Source organism: Neltuma alba, unplaced genomic scaffold (assembly GCF_004799145.2).
Source record: "Neltuma alba isolate B1F8T4 unplaced genomic scaffold, ASM479914v2 tig00007100_pilon, whole genome shotgun sequence".
Taxonomy (NCBI): domain Eukaryota; kingdom Viridiplantae; phylum Streptophyta; class Magnoliopsida; order Fabales; family Fabaceae; genus Neltuma; species Neltuma alba.
In genome coordinates this window covers 1-21,316 of record NW_021634669.1, presented here as the reverse complement: position 1 = coordinate 21,316, position 21,316 = coordinate 1, and the positions used below count along the sequence as shown (strand labels likewise).

The 21,316-nt window shown below is 32.1% G+C and overlaps 1 pseudogene; it reads left to right on the top strand.

The window, feature by feature from the left end:
• The first annotated feature begins 20,063 nt into the window (after positions 1-20,063).
• LOC114751780 (phosphoethanolamine N-methyltransferase 1-like) lies at positions 20,064-21,265 on the top strand (annotated as a pseudogene).
• The last annotated feature ends 51 nt before the right edge of the window (positions 21,266-21,316 follow it).

Sequence of the window (21,316 nt, the reverse complement as noted above, 5' to 3'; positions counted from 1 at the left end):
GAAGAAGGCGCATGCGTGCTCCTGGTCTCTGAAAAAGTCGAGAAATTCAAACCGGCCATCGAGAGTTTAGCACAGAATATTCCTAATTATTAAAGCTGCGCTTCCACCACTGTTTGATGTATATATGCGTCTCCATCTTCTTTCCCTCATTCTCTTTCCTACATATGGTCGCCCCTCTCCATCCATGACATTAGAGCAGAATCATTAATTAATTTTAATAATAAAAATCATTCAAAAACGAAAATTTTAAAATTCTGTTTGCTTTTAAGGCTGATTTAGTATATGCGCATAATGCAATGTGATAGAAATGGAAAAGGAATAAAAAAAATTAACTTTTTTTTGGTTGGATAAAAAAAGTTAACTTTTAAAATGTAAAATATTGAACATACGTACTCAACATCACCTGACCTTAAAAACCAATACTGGATAGAAGCATAAAATGGATAGAAGTTAACTTTTAAAATGTAAAATATTGAACATACGTACCATAAAATGTAAAAAAAGTTAACTTTTTGATTTAGTATATCATTGGATAAAAACCAATAATGGATAGAAGCAAAACACAAGTCCACAACATCACCTGACCTTAAAAAAAATAAAAGTCAATAATATCATAAAAGAGGTCTCAAATCAAATCAAATTCTGCTCTTATATTTTGAAAATATTAATGAATGTCGTGCCCGCACTGAACTCGACCACATAATGTCTTTGCCGCCATGCTTTCTTATCTCCAAATATGAGAGATTAGATATTTTATACATATGCACCCAGCTCTGTACAATATTCTTAATCAGGACACTTAAAAGGTGAAAGCAGATCGATTTGAGGATCGCTATGAGGGAAACTTAAGAGCCTTATTTATATTATGCGATATAAATTTAAAGTAAGTAATAAAGATATCATGATAAATGTCAGCCGCAGAAGCCAACTTTGAAATCGCAGATAAGATTCGTCGTGCCTTTAATATTTCTAGTTTTTTCCGATTATTTTCTGTAAGTTTATATTTAATCCCTGACGAATATTAAATCGTGCAGAACCTTGCTTTTTTTTGGGGAAAAAAAGAGAGGGAATTTTTTTAAAAAAAAATTTTCGGAAACTTAAAAACGTTATCATGGTATAGCGAGTGATGTCATTATTAAATTGAGGAGTGATAGTCCACTTGATAGTGGATATACGAAATGCGGTGTTCCATGATTAAGAATGAAGAGCTAGATTATGATTGATTTCGTCGAGGGCTTTAAACTATTCCCATTTAGTCCGTACATTAGTGATTTTAAAACTAATTGCAAAATTAAAAATCGTTTCCACCCATCTAATCAAATTAATTAAAAATACCATACTAACTACAAAGTTTTCTTTTTCTAAAAGGAAATCAGACAGGATAAAGATATACGAGCCAGTGAATATAGGACCACCACCTTTGATCTGGGACACGATATATCTGATCTATCTTTCTTCCAAACAGGAATTTGCAGAATCCAATTAAATAATCATAAACAAAATCTACCCAGCTAAGGCGTACAACGTACCCTGTATCCCACACCACTTCAAATCTGGTATCGTTACGAGTGAGTAACAGGGACAAAATAAAGAGCATATGAAAAGTCGAGAAAGGAGAAAAGCGAATGGGGAGATGATAGAAGAGGACAAAATAAAAAGGAGGGAAACAAGTAAGTATGGGTTGATAACCTTTTATTGAGCAAGAGAGAATTGATGGATCGTCACTAAAATAAGAAATAGCTGCATCGCGAGACGACAAAATGGTGGAAGCTAACCAGTTAGTGATCTCTCCATGCACAATAACATATATGCGCAGTATCCCTCCTTCCCATTCGTTATCCCTAATATAATATGTATATTATTAATTACTACTCATAATTTCACATGCCTATATATACATATATATATGTGCGTCCACATCCATCTGTGGCTTTTTCAGTGAAGAAATTAAATTAGAATATATATATATATATATATATATATATGTTGATGGAGGTCAATGGGCGCTAGGGAACAATTTAGAATGTGCGTCATTATGAGTGTGATTAGTATGATGTGCCTCAGTGATTAAATTAGGCATCATTATAAAGCCGTTACCGCCCACTCCTCCTTGGAAGCTTTATCTTCCAAGCCATCACATCACATATAATCGCCATACCTAATTACCCAGCTTTTCATCATTAATCAACTAATGTGGTTATCTTATTCTTACACACTGCTGCGTGTTTTTTTTAATATAAAAACTAGTTTGATTTTTTGTTATAAATTTAAGATTTTAATCTATTTTATTTCTCATATTTATCTATTTTTTTAAAGTAATTATCATGGTAGTTGTACATGTTAAAGCTTCAATCAAATGGTAGTTTTTACTAATACATGATTAGTAAGGAAATTTTAGAGAAAACACGTAATTATTACAAATAACTAACTCAACAAATTTTTTAAATGTACTTAAATTAGTTGACTAGTTTTTATATTAATAACTGAAAATTTCGTGTGTGCGCGCATATACGTGTATTCAACACCCCGCCCGGCCGGCCTTCTAGCGTTTTTTAACAATAGGTTAGATCCACTCCTTTGTTTTTTCAACCATTGCCGACTTTTCTCCCATTCCCATAATATAAAGCATAATTCTTAATTTCATATAATCTGACATCAGATTGTTACTAATAATGAAGTCATTTGAAAGAACAAGCGGAGGAAGTCGCTTTTCATGCACCCCGGGAATAATCCAGCCTCTGAATCACGGATGATATGAAATTGAAGAATTAATTGATGAAGAAGGTCATGCATCGTATTCTTTTCATTGTCGCCTATGATATATAGTATTGAAACAACGCCGATAGCAGAGTTGATCCGAAGTACTCCTCCGGTCCTAATTATAAGACTCAATTGACTTATTTGAGGAGATTAAGGAAGTAAGTTAAGTTGATTATTTATAATAAATAAGTGTTGTTATTCCTAAAATATCCTTGCTAATTAAGTATATTGGCTAAAACTATCATTATTAGAAGGATTATCTTTGAAAAAAATGCATAAATATAAGAGATAAAATGGATTGGGTCTTATAATTAGGACCAAATAAAAAGTCAAATTGGGTCTTATAATAAGGACCGGAGGAGTAATATTTTAGAGAGCATTAATTCTTTACTTGGATGTATTAAAAAATGACAGGAAAATAAAGATGAGGGATAATATTATGAGGAAAAGCTTTAAAAAATAATAAATCTTATACTACTATTTTTAAAAGTTTTCTCTCATGCATTGCTTCCTCTCTGTGAGAGTGTACAGATATAGTAAGTAAGGCCGGGGGGGGGGGGGATTATAAAGAAAAAAGGCATTTGTGGTGGGTATGGGAGAAGCAATAATTAGGCTTTGGTTAAATCAGGAATAATTAGTTAGTGGGGAAAATGGAGAAATAATTATATATGCAGTGGCTGAAAGGTGAAACCGTAAAGAGTAGGGCTTGTTTGGAGCTCCGTTTAAAACGGGCTTTTAAGCAAGTTCACGTAAACCGAGATAAAACTTTTCTCACATACTTACCTCGTATTCCGTAAATCACGTTTAAAAAACTACTTATAAGTCAATCCAAACAAGCCCTAGAAGGATACTGATACTGGCAGTGTGAAGAGGGGAGGGGGGAGAGAGGGAAAAGGTGGGGAAGTGGGTAACGTTTTGATTGTCTGCCACTAACGCCTGCTGGGTCGGCCCTTCCCCAGACATTGCGCTGTGCCTTTCTCACGTTTCTATTTCTCTTTGTTCCTTTCCCCCCTCCCTTCCTTATTCTCTCTCCCCGCCCCTACTCTTTCTCTCTTTTTATATATTATTTACATTTATCCCCCCCCCTCCTTTCTTTTCTTTTTATTTTATGAGCTCTACGATTTTCACTCTTCTCTATTTCGCTTCCTCCTCTTTTCTCTCACCCGCCGTTTTAAAGAAGAATTTATGCAAGCATATATTTTAGAGGGGGGATGGAAGGGAATCAATCTACCACATGATTAAAATGACGTTGATATATTCATCAACATGGACGGGTTTATATATTTGACTCTCCGCCTTCTTGCCTTCCTTCTTCCGCCAATCTCCCTCCCTTGCATCTCTTCAAATTAAATAATCACCTCCACGTGAAAAGTTAACCTTCTCACCTATGTTTCTTTCACTATTAATCATATATTACCTCCCGTACTTAATAATTAATATAATATAAGAGTTTATTTAATTTTTATTTTGATTCTAAATATAAGACCCCGGTTCATTTCTAGTAAGGCTATTTTAGAAAGATAACAATTATTTATTACAAACAACTAACTTAACTAATTTTTTTAATCTACTTAAATTAACTAACTAACTTTTATATTAAGAACTGGAAGTAATATATTCTTTTTAATCCTCAACCTCCCGCTCCCTGAACAAGAGTAGCATTTTCAAAAACATTAGCTTATCAGGAGGAAAAGCCTCTCTTAAATTATGAACCCCAACATACACTTGTAAGACTCTTAATGTAAAACTCATAACCGTTACTTGATAATGAACCAAAAGATGTAGGAAGAAATCATTGAATCAATTCCTCTTGTCACAACTCTTGGTTGGGTCTGTTAGGTAAGAGAAAAACAAAGTAAAAAGAACAAGAGGAAAAATTTTAATAAATTCGGTTTAAAAAATTGAATGAATAGGATTATAAAATTTTGATTAAAAAAAAACATAGGATAAAAGAGTAAGTAAAATTAATTAAAAGTTTTTAACCTCTTTTTTTTTATTTTTTAAATCAAACTTATTAAATTCTTTCCCCCCTTTCTCCTCTCTCCTCAAATTCCCTCGTACCAAAAGCATAGGGCTGTTCTTGCTTTTACATGTTCAGACAAAATTAGCTACTGTTCTGATACGGGTGATGTAGATTTTAATTATAATCATATGCCTTAACGATCATTAAACTGCTTAATTACTTGCGTATTCGAAGCAACAACTGATGATTTCTCCATTCGACCGTGGGGATACGCCGATTCTTTTGCGGGTAAGCATGTTTATTAATTTAAGTGTGCCCGGGTGACGCAAATACTGAAATTGACTTCATTCCAAGTAACTATGATTATGTCGAACGAAAAGACAGAATCAGCGTACATATGCAGCGGCGTTGTTCCTGCATGTAGCGGAGAGATATTTTCCTCTGCATAGAAGTGAGGAGAGAGAGAAATATTAAACAAGTTGAGCAAGTAGGGCGCCGCAGCCTCGTGCATATATATTTTTCTTCCTATTGATCAATGAAATGTCACGATGTGCGTATATATGAAAGAATCCTAAATAGTTTCGGCCATATACAACAAGTTAATTAAGACGAATTAATCCCCAAACAACGTTACTGTCAATGAAAGGCCAATTTTATGGTCTCCATCTATCGTATACTTATGGGTCCCCCCCCAGATGGAATTCCCATAGCTCGCTTTTCAAGTTCGGTTGGCTCTGGTGGATGGTGGGACACTATGTATCATATGCAAATTAAAGCACGGCTGGCTTAATACTAAAAACTGATTGCGAAGCCGTGATATTATTTTTATATATAATTAGCAATATTATAATCTGTCATCCCTTTGGGAGTAATTTTCGAGGCGATCCTATTAGTGGAAGTCTGATCACTACCACCCCAGAATTTCTGTAGTTTCACTGTGCTGAGCAGCCTTTAATCTCATTTTCTATGTAAAAGCCACTTTACTGTATTTAAAGAAGCCACTCTTTCGTACAACTTTGACACATGAGAACCTAAACGCTGCGCGCTGCTTTGCTGAACTTTCGCCTGCCCCGAGAATAAAAATATGCTTTTTCAGCTCAAACTGGGAGGACCGCGGCCTTCAACATGGCTGATATATTATATATCATCCTGTGGGTCATTAAACTGCGTACTCGGTTTCGATGTTGACCTGGATTACATGAGCAGTACTTACCACAAGTGCCTGTGATCCTTTTTCCTTTCTTTTTTTTCGGCTGAAAAAGTTGAGTATTATATATTTTGATCAAAGGTTACTACGGTTTATCGTTAAGATATTCAATGCTTTTGCACCGAACTGATAATCAGATCAGACTTCAATTCAATACGGAGGGACAATATCCATCTGCCAGTTTAGCGTTTACCCAGATCCTCTTGAAAGTTGCAGCTGCCAAACACAAAAGAACGACAAGATAAAGGTGTGTTTTTAGGAGCATGGTCATTCGAAAGGTAAGAGGAGTTAAAAAGCAAAAGCTTGAGACTAATAAGCACATATGGTGTGGTTGGAAGTTTTGGGAGAGTGTCGTTATGCAGATGGGGACATATAGGTGGATAATATTAGAGGGCAGCGCAGAGGCAGAGGAAGAGAATAAATGATATTGGCAGGGGAATAAGAGAGGAAAGACAATGAAAATGCAGCCAAAAGGGGAATTAAGGGAGAATAATAAGGTTAAATGGGGAGGGACAAATGAGAAGGTGCAGATAGGAATGAGAAGGCGAGGGAATATATGATTGACGAGTACGTAGGGAGCAACTTGGCCACCACACAAATCTTGTCAATGAAGCAACCCTCCCTGTCTGCCCTTAACACGGTCCATGAGTCCCCATTAGGTCAATGTCCTCCACCATCATCTCTCCCCAGCTCAGCAGGAACGCCTAAGGCTCCAACATCTTTTGGGCTTTAATGCTGAGTTACACATGTTTTGGCCCAGTAATGACTCTTTACATGTTGGTCTCAAAAGTAGACCATGAATCCAAGTAAACTAAAGTTCATCGGGCCCGCCACCTAGCCCTTTCCTTCAGGTCCGTTTGGTATGAGGAAAAATAGGAGAAGGGAGGGGAGAGGAGAATTTTAATGAACTTGATTTTAAAAAAATTAAAAAATTGGGTTAAAAACTTTTAATTAATTTTTATTAATTTTTTATATTATTTTTTCTTTTTATTAAAATTTTTAAAGCCCACTTCTCTAATTTTTTAAATAAAACTCGTTAAAATTTTTCTTTCCTTCTCTTTTCTTTTATTTCCTTCGTACCAAACAGTTCATTCACTTTGATATTTGCACCCCCTACTTATTCATCCCCCAAAAAAAAGAAACATAAATAATAAAAAAGGTGCTTCGTCGAGTTCATTTTGTTGGGCTTGGGAACGACCAAGGTCTTTAGGGCTCGGGCCAAGCAGTTAAGACATGCCAAAGATGTCATGTTCTTTAATAAAACGTATTATTCAACTTTTAAAGATTTCAGTTATTTTTCAAATCCATTTAATTTTTAACATGTCGCGTCATTTACATGAAGTCGCTCTCAAATTGGTGACTTGGACCCGGTTAAGATTTTTTTTAATATTATTTGTGTGTCTAAAATGTATATTATAGGCACACATTGTTTGGCGGGAATTGATTTAGTTGGACAAGTTTATATTTAATTTTTAACTAAAATTGAACAGGTATGGGTTTTCCTCCCGTTCATAAAATAAAATAAAAGAGAGGGAATTTCTTTTTTCGCAAGCTCTTCTGCTTTCTCCTGCTTTAATTTAATATTCCTATTCTTCATCTTTCTCTTTGGAAAAACCTCACGCCGACAAAAGAGAAGAATCCCAAATTTAAGAGACACAGACCTAGACTCACTCAACTCACGGGATCTCCATTCCCTTCAAATCACATGACGGAGGAGATGCTAAATGTCATTAATTATTAAACGACGTCTCCAACTGGTAACGTGTCGGCGGCGAGGTTGCCTTCAGTGGGGGAGGCGTCGGCACAGGAAATGACAGCGTGACAGCGTTCCTTGGAGTCGCAGGAGACGGGTATTGGGAAATCTCAAGTCCAGGTGGCATAGAGAGCCCAGGAACAGGGACTACAGTACTGATTATCAATCATCATGTACAATAATATATCAATGCAAGTTGGAGAAATCCGTTTATACCCTTGGCGAGTGTTTGGGTAAAATCGAAACCATGATTTTAGAAGTGCTTTTATGATATACGAAGTAAATATATGGAGAGGTTTGTCTCGATTTATAAAAAAATACTTCTGAAAAGTATTTATTAAGTTATCCAAACACCTTCAGCTCAAAAAAAAAAAAAAAAAAAGTTATCCAAACACCTTTTTAGAACTCGACTAATTAATCACTTTTGAATAGAAAAAAAGATGTTTTCCCGATGATGAGCGTAACTGATTTAATTTGCCCCCATAATTATGAATCTAATCACAATTTGGAGGAAGCAGCAGAGATAGCATAAGTAACTAATTCCCTTCTCGATATTTTGCCTGATGATGCAGCTTTTGGAATACTATTCACAAATGACACCCATCTTATCTTCTTGCATGTTTCCACCCGCAACATCATGAAGTGAGGAAAATCAATTATTGTGAGCCAAGGGTTCATCCCTTTTTCCACCAATGCAGTAGGCTTAATTAATCAGGAGCAGTAATTAATTGCCTGCTTTAATTTGCCACCAAATCCATAACCTCAGATGCACTAATATTGCTTCTAGACTTTTCTTACCGCGGGCCATTGGTATCTGCCCAGCATCTTCATCTGGGTAACTATCACAGTAGCACCCAAGTTGCTAGTTAATTTTATATATATATATATATATATATATATATATCTGCTTCAACTAAACACACACTAGTCCACCTGAATCTTTACCATAAAACTAAACCCACAGATAAAAAAGGCTTGTTTTAAAATGGATAGAACTGAAAGAATAAGAAACCGGAGGGGTACGTGGCTACGTGCTAGGAAATATGGGAAGCAAAGAAAAATTTGGTTTTCATGAAAGCGAGATAATTGCGGAATTACAGCAGCACCTACAGTTTCAGGATTGGAGAGAAGTACTAGTTCTGACTTAGCTGGGGGAACCTGCTTTTGTTTCTTTTCAGATTTTAATGAGAAAAACCCAAAAAAACAAAGTGTTGTTATCCAAAACACAATTACAGGATTATCATCTTAAAACCACACTTTATATTACGTACTTTGTACAATTCCAACTCAGCTGACGGCGTGCGGGGGGTGAGGAAGGAGAGAGAGTGCTGTGGCAGGAGAGAGGGGGTGAGGAAGTCTTTTTATAAGATTTCCAAATTCCAAATTTCTACCACCTGTGTATTAATCTGGTGTTTTACAGATTTAGATTCCTAAATTGGGTTTTTAATATTTTGAAGGTCTTTTATCGAGATTTTCCCTTTCTCTTTGATCGCACCAAACATATTCTTACACGTAGAATGAGAGGTCGTTAATGATTGAAGACAATTAAAATGGCTAGGGCCCCCTTTTATAAAGTGACCACGTGTATCAAATAAATGAAGCGGCCGCCCGTGATCGGATGTCATACGCACTAGTCACTCGTCGGTCCCACAGGTGCAGTACTACAGAAAACCGCATTGGTCACTGATTTGTTTTTTTTTTTGTTTTTGCCAACCGCTAAAATAATTATATTTTTATTTTTAAATATACTCTTATAATAAGTAAAAAACGAAAGAAAAAGAATTTATGAAGAAATGTGACGAAAAAGAGTATAACAAATAAGAGAAATTAAATAATTAATGACAAAATTAAAAAATATATTAAATATTAAAATAAACTCAGATTAAAACTTATAAAATAACTACATGCTCTTTAAATTTGAAACTTATGAATAGAATCAGAAGGAGTATAACAACATTTATATATCCCCTCAATCCTGAATATAAAACTCATCTTATAGTGTAATTTACATTAGAAAATAAATCTTATATTTAGAGTATAATTCTTAAAACTAATATTTAAATAAAAACTAATAACTAGAGCAACTAACGAGTACATTTGTAAGCGACCATCTTACCACGAATAAGACTGTTTTTTTTTTTTTTGGCCCCCGGAAACACACAAAACTCATTATAACTTCTTTTTTTTCAGTCTAAAAAAAATACTATAACTTTTTTTTTCTCATCAGGCAAATGAAACATTGGTCTATATCTTATAAAATATATTGACTTAAAAAATAATTTCAGTGTTGATATTCTTCAAAGATACGTATTCAGGTTTTTTTTTTTTGCCAGCGATACTTATTCAGTTACTAAAGTACTACCTCCTATCCTTAATATAAAATACTGTCTGATTTTTATTTTGATCCTAAATATAAGACCCCAATTCATTTTGTCTCTCATATTTATATATATATATTTTCAAAGTAGCCCTTTTAACAATGATAGTTCTAGTCAATATACTTGATTAGTAAGGATATTTTAAGAAAAAAATACTTATTTAGGACAAATAACTAACTCAAATTACTTCATTAATCTCCTCAAATTAGTCAAATGACTCTTATAATTAGGACCGGAAGTAATAACTCCTAGCCGAAATCTTTTTCATAACTTTTAATACGAAATCTAATAATAAAGTGGATTGGTCTAGTTTTAAATACTCATTCGATTCTTAATATAAAACTTAATTATTAAATTAATCTTAGTCATAAATATAAAATTTATTTATATTTTTATTAATATTTTTAAATTATCTTTATACTTCTTCAATTATAATTAGGTAGGAGTGGAAAAGAGTATATTAAAAAAACGATTATGATATTTTAAGAAAAATATGTCATATTTTTTTATAATTAACTAACTTATATAATTTTTTAATGTAATCAAATTAATTAAATATGTGGCATATCATTTTTTAACAGTTATTTATTCTTCAAATGGGGACCGCCAACAATTATCAGAGACGCATGGCAAGCCGACAAAACCAAATTCAAAAAATAATTATAAAATAAAGTTTCAAAATCTAATGCTTTTTTGAATTATTATTGAAATTTTTAAATTTTTTTTAGATGTCGTTGTAATTTTTTTAATATATAATCCTTTCACTCCCAACAAATCCTAGTAGGGAAAATCATAAAAAAAGGCCGTGCAATTAGAAAAATTATATACAGGAATCAGTTTATAAAAATTATTATCAGAACTCATATTAACAAGTCATGGGTCTTAATTTACAATTTTTCTAATTTTATGGTTTTTTTTTGTGATTTTCCCATCATAGCATTCTCTGTTCACGTCGCAGGCGCAGACAAAATATCCTAACGACCCTCGGTCCCATGGGCTTCCTGTGAAAAGCAAAGTGAGCGAAAAAGACAAATGGAGATTATTCGACGATCGGCGTTAAGTCTGGGTGGATTAAAATAATGATGAGAGAGAGAACAAAATCAAATAACTATAATGCTCTCAACATGTTAAAAGCGATAAAAATAATTTATTTCACGAATTATTAATTATAATTGTGTTAAAATAATATTTGTAAGTATATCATTATTAGCAACATAAGTGATTTTAGGCATTTTTCTTTATTAAAAACATCCCTGCATTTTATAATTTAACAATTCCTTTTCTAATAACAAGACACAAGCTTGTAACCAAAAAAAAAAATGATGCTGTAATGCACGACAGAATGGTTAAAAAGACCATTTATGGCGCCTTTCTTGAGTCCACGTTGAGAGTGATGGCTTTTCCGGTCATATGAAAGGGATGTGTTGGGAAGTCCATGAAATATTTTTTTAAAAAAAAATTTCTACGTAAGTAGAATAAAACACTTCTTACATATTTATTTTAAATTTTATAAAATTATTTTTAAAGTTATAATTTGATTTTCCTCTTAATATTTTTAAGCAAATCTCTCCCTTCGAAGAAGTGTTTCTCAGGCTGGCCTCAGGGCTGTGTCCAAACATGCTCACATGGACATGGAGCCAGGATTTCCTTTTCACGCTACCAAGAGGCATTTCATTCCCTGGTTACCTCTAAGTTTAATTTCCAAATTACCCCTGTTCCACACGTAACAACGATTAGACTGGGGATTGCAATTTGAAGAAACCAGGTCGCGGGTGAGCACCGTTTGCGGACTGTGGTTGAAGTGGGCATTGCACCTTTTCTTCCTTTCTTTTTCTCAAAAGAGAAAACAAACAAACAATTATCCACACAGGGAATGTGATTGTGACTTTTCCGCCTTCTCAAGGGTCGCTTCCTCATGCTGAGTGACTCCTCCTCATTTGATTTTCCATTGCCACATTCTGTGGTTCTAATTTTAATCTCTTCGTTATGCTTGTCGCTTATCCTGATTTGATCACAACGCACTTTGATTGATACAAGTACTTATCCTTTCTATGTGCTTCATTTATTTCATAAAAAATAAATATCCATAGTATGAAATTCAAAAAACAAATTCAGGTTCTTTATACTTGTCAGTGCAGCGCTCTTTTTTAGACTTTTATTAATATTTATAATAATGTTGATGTATATATTATTCTATACAAGTCTTTTTATTAAAAAAAAAACAAGTGCCGTGTATTTAATAATATTTACTTGTAAGCGAAAAAAATCGCCAAAATAAGAGTAGAGATGATTAAAAAAAAATTCTCAAATTGCAGTAAGAGAGAAATGTGGGATTGCGCCGGGAATATCCAGGCTTCATGGACAGAGGAAGAAGCGGGTAATTTTCTTTTCTTTTCTTTTCTTTTTGAGGAAGAGAAAACTATGAGAAGTGAGTGATTTCTCATTTGACTTGAGGGCTTGCATGTTTAGAAGGTAACTGAATAAAAACTAAATTATAGTTATAAAAGTAATTCTGTGATATATAAATAAATATGTTAGAAGAGTTTTGTTTTGATTTATGTAAAGTACTTTCTAAAAGTGTTTTTGTTATAATCCATGGGGTGTTTAGGTAAAAATTAAATTATGATTTTAAATGTGATTTCATCGTATATAAAATAAATATGTAAAAGGAGCTTTGTCTTAACTTGCTTGAAAATACTATTAAAAAGCACTTCCAAGCATTGTTATCAAACTCATGAGTTGACTCTCTGAGTTTAACGTTTTTACGTTTTTAACTAATAAAATCATGTCTATTCACTCCTAAACTTGTGATAACTGTAAACCCAGTTAAACTTACGAGTTCATTTACTGAGTTTACTGTTTTTACGTTTTAAGCTTACAAAATTGTGTCAACTCACTCTTAAACTCCTGCTAAATTTTTGAATTTGATTATGTTTGGTAACTTTATATATGAATTTTATGAAAATTTTTTTGTTGAACGTGATAAATTATGATCATTGATTGATATAATTTTAATTATTTAAATTTAAAATATATTTAAATGAAATTGTTCTCGTTTTTTATATATTAATTATTTGATTATATACTTTTAATACCAATTTATTAATAAAAGTAAATTCTTACGAGTTTACGATTTGAATTTATCTCATTCTCACGGGTTTGTTTAAACCGTGAGTTTGACAACCTTGCTTCCAAGAGATACCAAACACACCTTCAGTCATGTAACACATTATAGCATACAGAAAAATAAATCAAACTAATATTTTTTTTAATTTCATTCTTATTAAAGTCTTTTCACTCTCTTTTAACATCCGTAAATTATTCCCAAATTTCTCTTTTTTTTCTCACTTTTTAAATGAGGACTAAATAAAAATTTAAAAACAATCATAAAATATATCACTAGTTTTTATTATTTGTTATTAGTAAAAGTTTCTCATATAATAAGATGAGCATTAAATAGATAAAAAATTTTACTTTTGTCCTTATTAAGAAGAGCATTAAATGCAAGTATATATTTTTTTCCCCACACATTCCAACTCTATTCACCTTTATTACAATTAATAGGAACAAAATTAGAAATGAAGTATTCAAAAAGGTTACAATTAACAAATAAAAATGATCCAAATCCTCTCTTACAAGTCACAAATAATAAAGGTAATATTACCTTCAATTCTTAATATAAGAACTAGTTTGACTTTCAATTTGATCCTAAATATAAAACTCAATCTCATTTCATCTCTCATACATTTTTTTTTTAAACAGTACTTGTATATGTCAAATATTCTATTAAATGATAATAAATTTAACTAATATATATAATTAATAATAATATTTTAAAAATAATATATATTATTATAAATAATTAATTTAATAAATTTTTTTAATTTATCTAAATTAGTCTAATATATTAACAGCCATAAAAGTATTACAAGTGATGCTCCACTCACTCTCGAGTGACTTACACTTATGGCGGAGCCGTGCTTCAATCGTTCAACGGCTTCTCTCTCTCAATTATTGGCAGCGGAGATGGTCCCCAAAATAATTAGGGCGACAGGTGGTCCCGGCAATAATAAACGAATAAATCATGTGACGCTGCCGACCGTAACTGACGGCAAGGAATCTTGCTCGTGGAGAGCGGGGGTAAAATAAAACGAGCGGGTCAAGTAACATATGGGAAAACAAAACAATAAAACACACGTATTTAACCCCGTTTAAAAAAATATTATTATTTCTGATTTTTAACATTTAGTTTAATATAAAATTTTAATCTATTTTGTCTCTCATATTTATTTATTTTGTAAATATAATCTTTGTAATAATGATAGTTCTAATCAATAAAATTGATTAGTATGAATATTTTAAAAAAGACAACACCTATTTATTACAAATAACTAACATAATTTATTTCTACTCCTTAATATACTATATCAGCTCTTTAATATAAAAACTAGTTAACTAATCTGAGTATATTAAGAAAACTAATTAAATTTGGTATTTGTAATAAATATATGTTATTTTTCCTAAAATATCGTTATTAATTAGATATGTTGACTATAACTACCATTATTATAAAGACTATTTTGAAAAAGGGAAAACTAATTTGGAGGTCCTTATAGTTTTCATTGATTTTGAATTAGATCCTTGAGCTTTTTTTTCTTTTTATTGGATCCTTAAACTTTTTCCTGTTAAAACCATTAGTCCCTGCTGTTAAATAAGTAGTAACACCGTTACAAGTTTTTCTTAAGAAGCAGTGATAGACCTCTAAAATATCCCCTCCCCCTTCCGTTCATGCCACTACGCCTCAACCCTTCCGCTCATGTTGGAGCTTAATTAGAGACAAAAGGACCCAACCCCAACATCTCTGTGTGTGAGGAGTGAGATAAAAGAAAGTGACAAAAGTATGAGAGCTCCTCTGTTTTAATACTAAAAAAACAGAGTAAACTGAACCGCCCACTAGCAAAACAAGGCTACTGCTAATGATCTGACTACTATTGCAATCTCCCACATCTTCAAGAATCAATTAATATTTCCCAAAATCTTCACTATATATATATATATGAATGTATATATAATATTATATTATGTGATTGTGAAATTTGTCATTTCCATCGAACCATTAACGTGCATATGGCTAGAGTACTCAATGGTGGACCTGAGCTTGCTTTTGATTTCCCAATAGCAATTATATATATTAAAAGCTCATGTAGGTTTCTCAACATTTTTCATGCTTCGCCTAGGAAATCAATAAACACTGTACATACTCTAATTAAGTTCCACTATGGTGGAATGGTAGGGTCGAGTTGCAGTGAAAGGGCCGAGTCACAGTTGCAGGAACTGATGACTGTGGGGATGTTGTTAGAAAACTTTGTGGGGACCCTCATTGTGTTGCCTGGGCAAGGGGTGACTCAAGCATCAAGATGCACCAAACAAGGTCAAGCTGAATGATGAGGGAGATGTTTCGGAGTTGTATCGCTGCACTTTAAACGGAAATTTTTAACAGAGTTAATCCTTATTTAATGGCAAGGGCTAACAGATTTGACAGTTGAAAGTTTAATGACTCAATAAAAAGAAAAAAAAATTCAAGGACTTAAATCAAAATCAATGAAAACTACGAGGACTTCTAAATTAGTTTTCCCTTTAAAAAAAATGAATAAATATGAAAAATAAAGTGGATTGAGATCTTATATTTAGGATTAAAATAAAAATTGAATAAGCTCTTATACTACCTTCAGTTTTAATTATAAAATCTTATTTGTAAACTATAAATGAGGTTTTATAATTAGGACCAGATATAATATTAAGAACAAAAAGTAGTATAACTCGTTAAAAAGATCGGCTCTGTTGCAAAAAATTATACTAAGGAGTATAAACCTTAACCAGCCTATCAAGATAAATGAATTAAAATAATAAAAAAGTCTTAAATGTTTATTACTTAAGATATTTGTTAAATATTTTCATATTACATTAAAGTGCGACTCATAAACTGTTGGAGTTGGCCAAAAAAAGACTAATAATTTTTTTATCCAGGCGAAAAATAAATAATTTTTTTTTTTTACAGAACGGTGCATCAAATAATGAGAATTGACTTATTCTCTCAATTTAAAATCATAAGGCACTTTTAATTAATTTACATGTACCGAATGAGTTGGGTAACGACATTTATAATTATACATTCTTTTGACGTTTATTCTTATTTAATAATTATATTAATTACCCCCCCCCCCAATTAAAGGCATTCTTAAAGAAAAAAACTCACTAGTCATACATTGAAAGACAGAGATGACTTGCATTTTCTAACATGTTCGGAAAAAAATGCGCCTTATAATCCTGAATGGAATGCACATGCCAGCATTATGAGTTTATGACTTTCATCTGAAAATGCTCGACACATAGGAGATGAGGGGGTACTTCCTACGTCCTTAAACGCAGGGCACATTTAAAATATTTAAAAAGTAAATAAATTTTACTTATATTTAAAGCTGTGAACTAAAAAAAATTATTAAATCGTAAACAATGATGGTTTTGAGAGAGACTGATTAATATGACATTTTCTATGTAAAGAGACCAAGATACGAGGCTGTTAATTTGTTTTAGAAATGACTGATAATACAGATTTATAGAAAGTATAGTTGTGTTTAGAAATCACTCTCCAAAGAAGTTTCCAAGCGTGATTTTGAATGGTTATAGGAAAGTCTGAGCTTAGTCTGGATTCTATATTTGAAATAAACATAATATTTGTTACGAATGTTAGCTATAAAATTAATAATTTAAAGATTTTTATTTATTCATAAATTTTATTAAATTTGTGATCAGTAGCCTGTTTTTTTCTCTGCCGTGATGAAAGTTTGAAAGAAAATCACAATAATGTGATATTTAGCACCAAGCAAAACTAAGTGCAAAACTCGGAGATTTTCCCGTGGCCCATAATTAATCGATAGATCGTGGGGCGATAATCAAGTTCCGAGAGACGAGTTAGGGGGTGTTTGGGAATGAGTAGAGGTGCTTTTTAAAAGTACTTTTTATAAGTCGAGATAAACTCCTTAACACATTTACTTCGTATACCGTAAAATCACTTTTAAAACCATGATTTGGTTTATATCTAAACACCCCCTTAATATTATGAATTTTTCATGTATCTGCTGCATCGCCTGCAGCATCTGCGCACAAAAACACAGTACTCCCTCGTTTTTTTTATTATAAGTTTTAATTTTTTTAAATGGGTCTGTTTTTTTAAATGATTAAAATCAACTCAATAATTGAGTCCTATATTAAGGTTTGGAAGAACATATTTAATACATACTCTTTTTTTATTTATTTCACTATTATTTTCATCATTTACCCATATGTATATAGGGGTATTTTTAAAAAAATTATATTTGTTACATATTAATTGTTTTAACTAATTTTAACCGTTTTTTTAAATGACACAATTTAGTTAAAAAGATTTTGTAATAAGAAATGGATGGAGTATACTAGTATAGTTTGAGAACGGGCAAATTGCTTCTTTTTTCAGTACCGATTAAAAAAAATATTTTTTTAATTGTTCATGAGCGCCATCCTATTAAAAATAATCATTTTCAACAATGTCAAACATTAAATACGAATATTTCTCCTAATAAAAATTTTAATCTCAATTTACTATATGTGAAAAACAGCATCTTTCGCTAAAACCAACTGGCTGGTAAAAACTACTTCTGAATTCGATATTAAAAATATACTAATTCTATAATCATCCATTCATCCTAAACAAAAATTTAAGAGGAGCTCCTATGGGCCTGACATTTCCAGACAATTCAGTAGAAAATTGTGGAATCCTTCACATTTTGCGGAGAAGAAAAAAGAAAATTGCGAGATCGAAGATCGTTGTCTTTTCTGGCACATAAATAAATGAAAAATAAAGATCGTTGTCCTCGCATGGATGTTTGATTTATTGATTATGTGGGTATTCAACTTTCAAAATAAAATATTACAACTGCCTCCGGTTCTAATTATAAATGTTAGTTGACTAATTTAAGAAGATTAAATAAATAAATTAAGTTAGTTATTTATAGTAAATAGATGTTGTCTTTCCTAAAATATCCTTACTAATCAAGTGTATTGGTTAGAACTATCATTGTTAAAGATTACATTGAAAAAATACATAAATATAAAAAAAAGTGGATTGGGGTCTTATATTTAAACCAAAATAAAAATAAATAAAGTATTGTATTAAGAACCGGAGTATTATTTTTATAAGATTTGATTACATTATTATATATAAAAACATGCTGCTTATTCACAAAAGGTCAAGTAAGGGAGGAAAAAGCGAGAAATAAAATTTAAAGGGAATATATGAAAAAAATAATGCAAGTAATTAGAATAAAATTGATAAAAATATATTTAATGTTAATACAACTAAGGTTGTCACAACTCGCGAGTTTAAACAAACTCGTGATAATGGTTGTAAACTCGAATCGTAAACTCGAATCGTAAACTTTTAAAAGTTTACTTTATTAATAAATTGATATTAAAAAGTATATAATCAAATAATTAATATATAAAAAATGAGAACAATTTATTTAAATATATTTTAAGTTTAAATAATTGAAATTATATCTATCAATGTTCATAATTTATCATATTTAACAAAGAAATTTCTATAAAAATCATATATAAAACCACAAAATATAATCAAATTAAAAAATTTAGCACGGGTTTAAAAGAGAGTTGACATGATTTTGTAAGTTAAAAACGTAAAAACAGTAAACTCGGTAAATGAACTCGTAAGTTTAACCGAGTTTACAGTTATCATGAGTTTAAGAACGAGTTGACACAATTTTATTAGCTGAAAACTAAAAATGTTAAACTCAGAAAGTCAACTCGCGAGTTTGACAACAGTGAATATAACTTCAAAACAGATATTATAAAAGAAATCAGACCTGTTAAAAATTTAAATCTTATATAAAGTAGAGGATGGAGTAAAACCCAACATAAGTCAGGTGGTCAAATCAGTAAATTCATGAACCAGTCTCTTGAATTTAGAGTTTTAACAAGTCAATTAAGTTAGAATTTATATATACATACATTTTTATATAATTCATATATGAATGTGGTACTTGTTCGTGAATTAGATTTTTTAATTATTTTTTAAGACCGACATATAATATATTTTTATATATTTAATAAAATTACATATTGTAATTATAATTGAATTAATATTAATAACAGTAATATTACTTCAGGTCTTTAATATAAGAATTAGTTTGATTTTCAATTTGATCCTAATCTAATTTGTCTCTCTTATTTATTTATTTATTTATTCTTAAGATAGTCTTTATAATAGTTGACTAGTTGTATAATTAAAGTTAATATACATAATTAGTAAGGGTATTTCTAAAAAGACAAGAATTATTTATTATAAACAAATAATTTAAATTTTTTTAATCTATTTAATTAATTAACTAATTTTTATGCTAAGAACTAGTACCTTGGTAATAATTTAACTATGGGGCGGTTGTGACCATGCTGGTTCAAATCCGAATCAGGCGCTCCAAATTGCCACCAGCGCGAGACAACAATTAACAAGTGACTCAGGGACATGGGGCGCGTAAAACACGTGGCGAGGAATCATTGATATAATGAGATACCGATCTAGATTCAGTTCAGAGAATCATCGGTGCCCACTTTGGCCGTTTGCCCGTTTTATTTTATTCTTGAAGGGTGTTTGGCAAATTAAAAAACTATTTTTTTATAAATCGACATAAACTTTTTTTATTGTACACCGTGAAATTATTTTTTTAAAAAAATCATGATTTAGTTTCCAAAATACCTTCTAAAGCTATCACTTCTCTCTCAGCAGTCATCACCACACACCAGTCACCAAAATGCGAAGACTTAATTAGCGTAAATTAATAAAGCACTCAAAAATGAATAAAGGTGAGAAAATTGATGTAAAAATCACACATGGAGCCTCTATAAATACAGGGTATGCCATGTTGATTGTCCAGACCAAAACAACGGCAAAGGAAGCTAATGCAGCCGAGAGGCAGGGTTTACAACCGAAGATCCAGGAGCTTCACAAGGTCTAGACTCGCCATCGAGGGTAGTTAGGTTCAGCTTCCCCCTTATCTCTCTATACCCCTCCTTCCCCTCTCAGCAGATTTCATTTCTTCTTGCATCGCGTCGTTTTCCCTCTCGCATTTTCTGCAATGGCTTCGGTGGCGGCTCAAGGTGCAACATTTTTCATAATTTTTGTTTGGGCTTCTTTTGGTTGGATCTTTGCAAGTGGGATATTTACAACTGATCCCAATTTGTTCGTCCGTAGGTTTGGACGAGCGTCAGGTTCAGAAAACTTACTGGACGGAGCACTCAGCGGATTTGTCCGTTGAGGCAATGATGCTTGATTCTAAGGCATCGGATCTTGATAAAGAGGAACGTCCCGAAGTGCGTTTCGTAATTTTATAATATGTCGTTCTTTTGGCTACGTCATATATTTCCAGCGATTCTATTATAATTGAAAAGACCGCAGTCAAATCTTCTTTTTTAATTGTAATTTTTTTTACAACATTTCGGCAAGTTCTGATTTTACCCATGGGATTTGAAAAATTCCTCTTTTTTTCCTGCGAGCATACATGTAAATTTGGATATTTATTTGTTGAATTTGGTTTCTTTACGGATAGCAGCATACAAGGCTTGCTAACTTGTATATTTACCCAATTTCGGTATACTTGCAACGTAGTTTCCGTCTTTCTTTTCCTTGTTCCCTTTCTTACTATCGGAAGCCAGAGCCAGCGCTTTTGTAACCGCTAACTCCGCTAAATTTGTCCACATAGGTACTCTCCTTACTACCGGCATATGAAGGAAAATCAGTTATAGAACTTGGAGCAGGTATTGGACGATTTACAGGCGAATTGGCTCAGAAGGCGGGTCAGTTGCTTGCTAGACAGACTTCATTGAGAGTGCAATAAAAAAGGTATGATCGGTCTCTTGATGCTCTGGATGTGGTTTAATTGACACATCTCAGCCAAAATTGATGGTTCTACTCCGTATAAGATGCCCCTGATATAAATACCATAACTTTACTGCAGAATGAGAGCATCAAGGGGCACTACAAGAATGTCAAATTTATGTGCGCTGATGTTACATCTCCAGACTTACGGTATTTCTGAAGGATCGTTGATCTGATATTCTCCAATTGGCTGCTTATGTACCTTTCAGATGAAGAGGTATTTTTGATCTTTAATTCTAGAGAAAATGGTACAAACCTTTTATGGTAT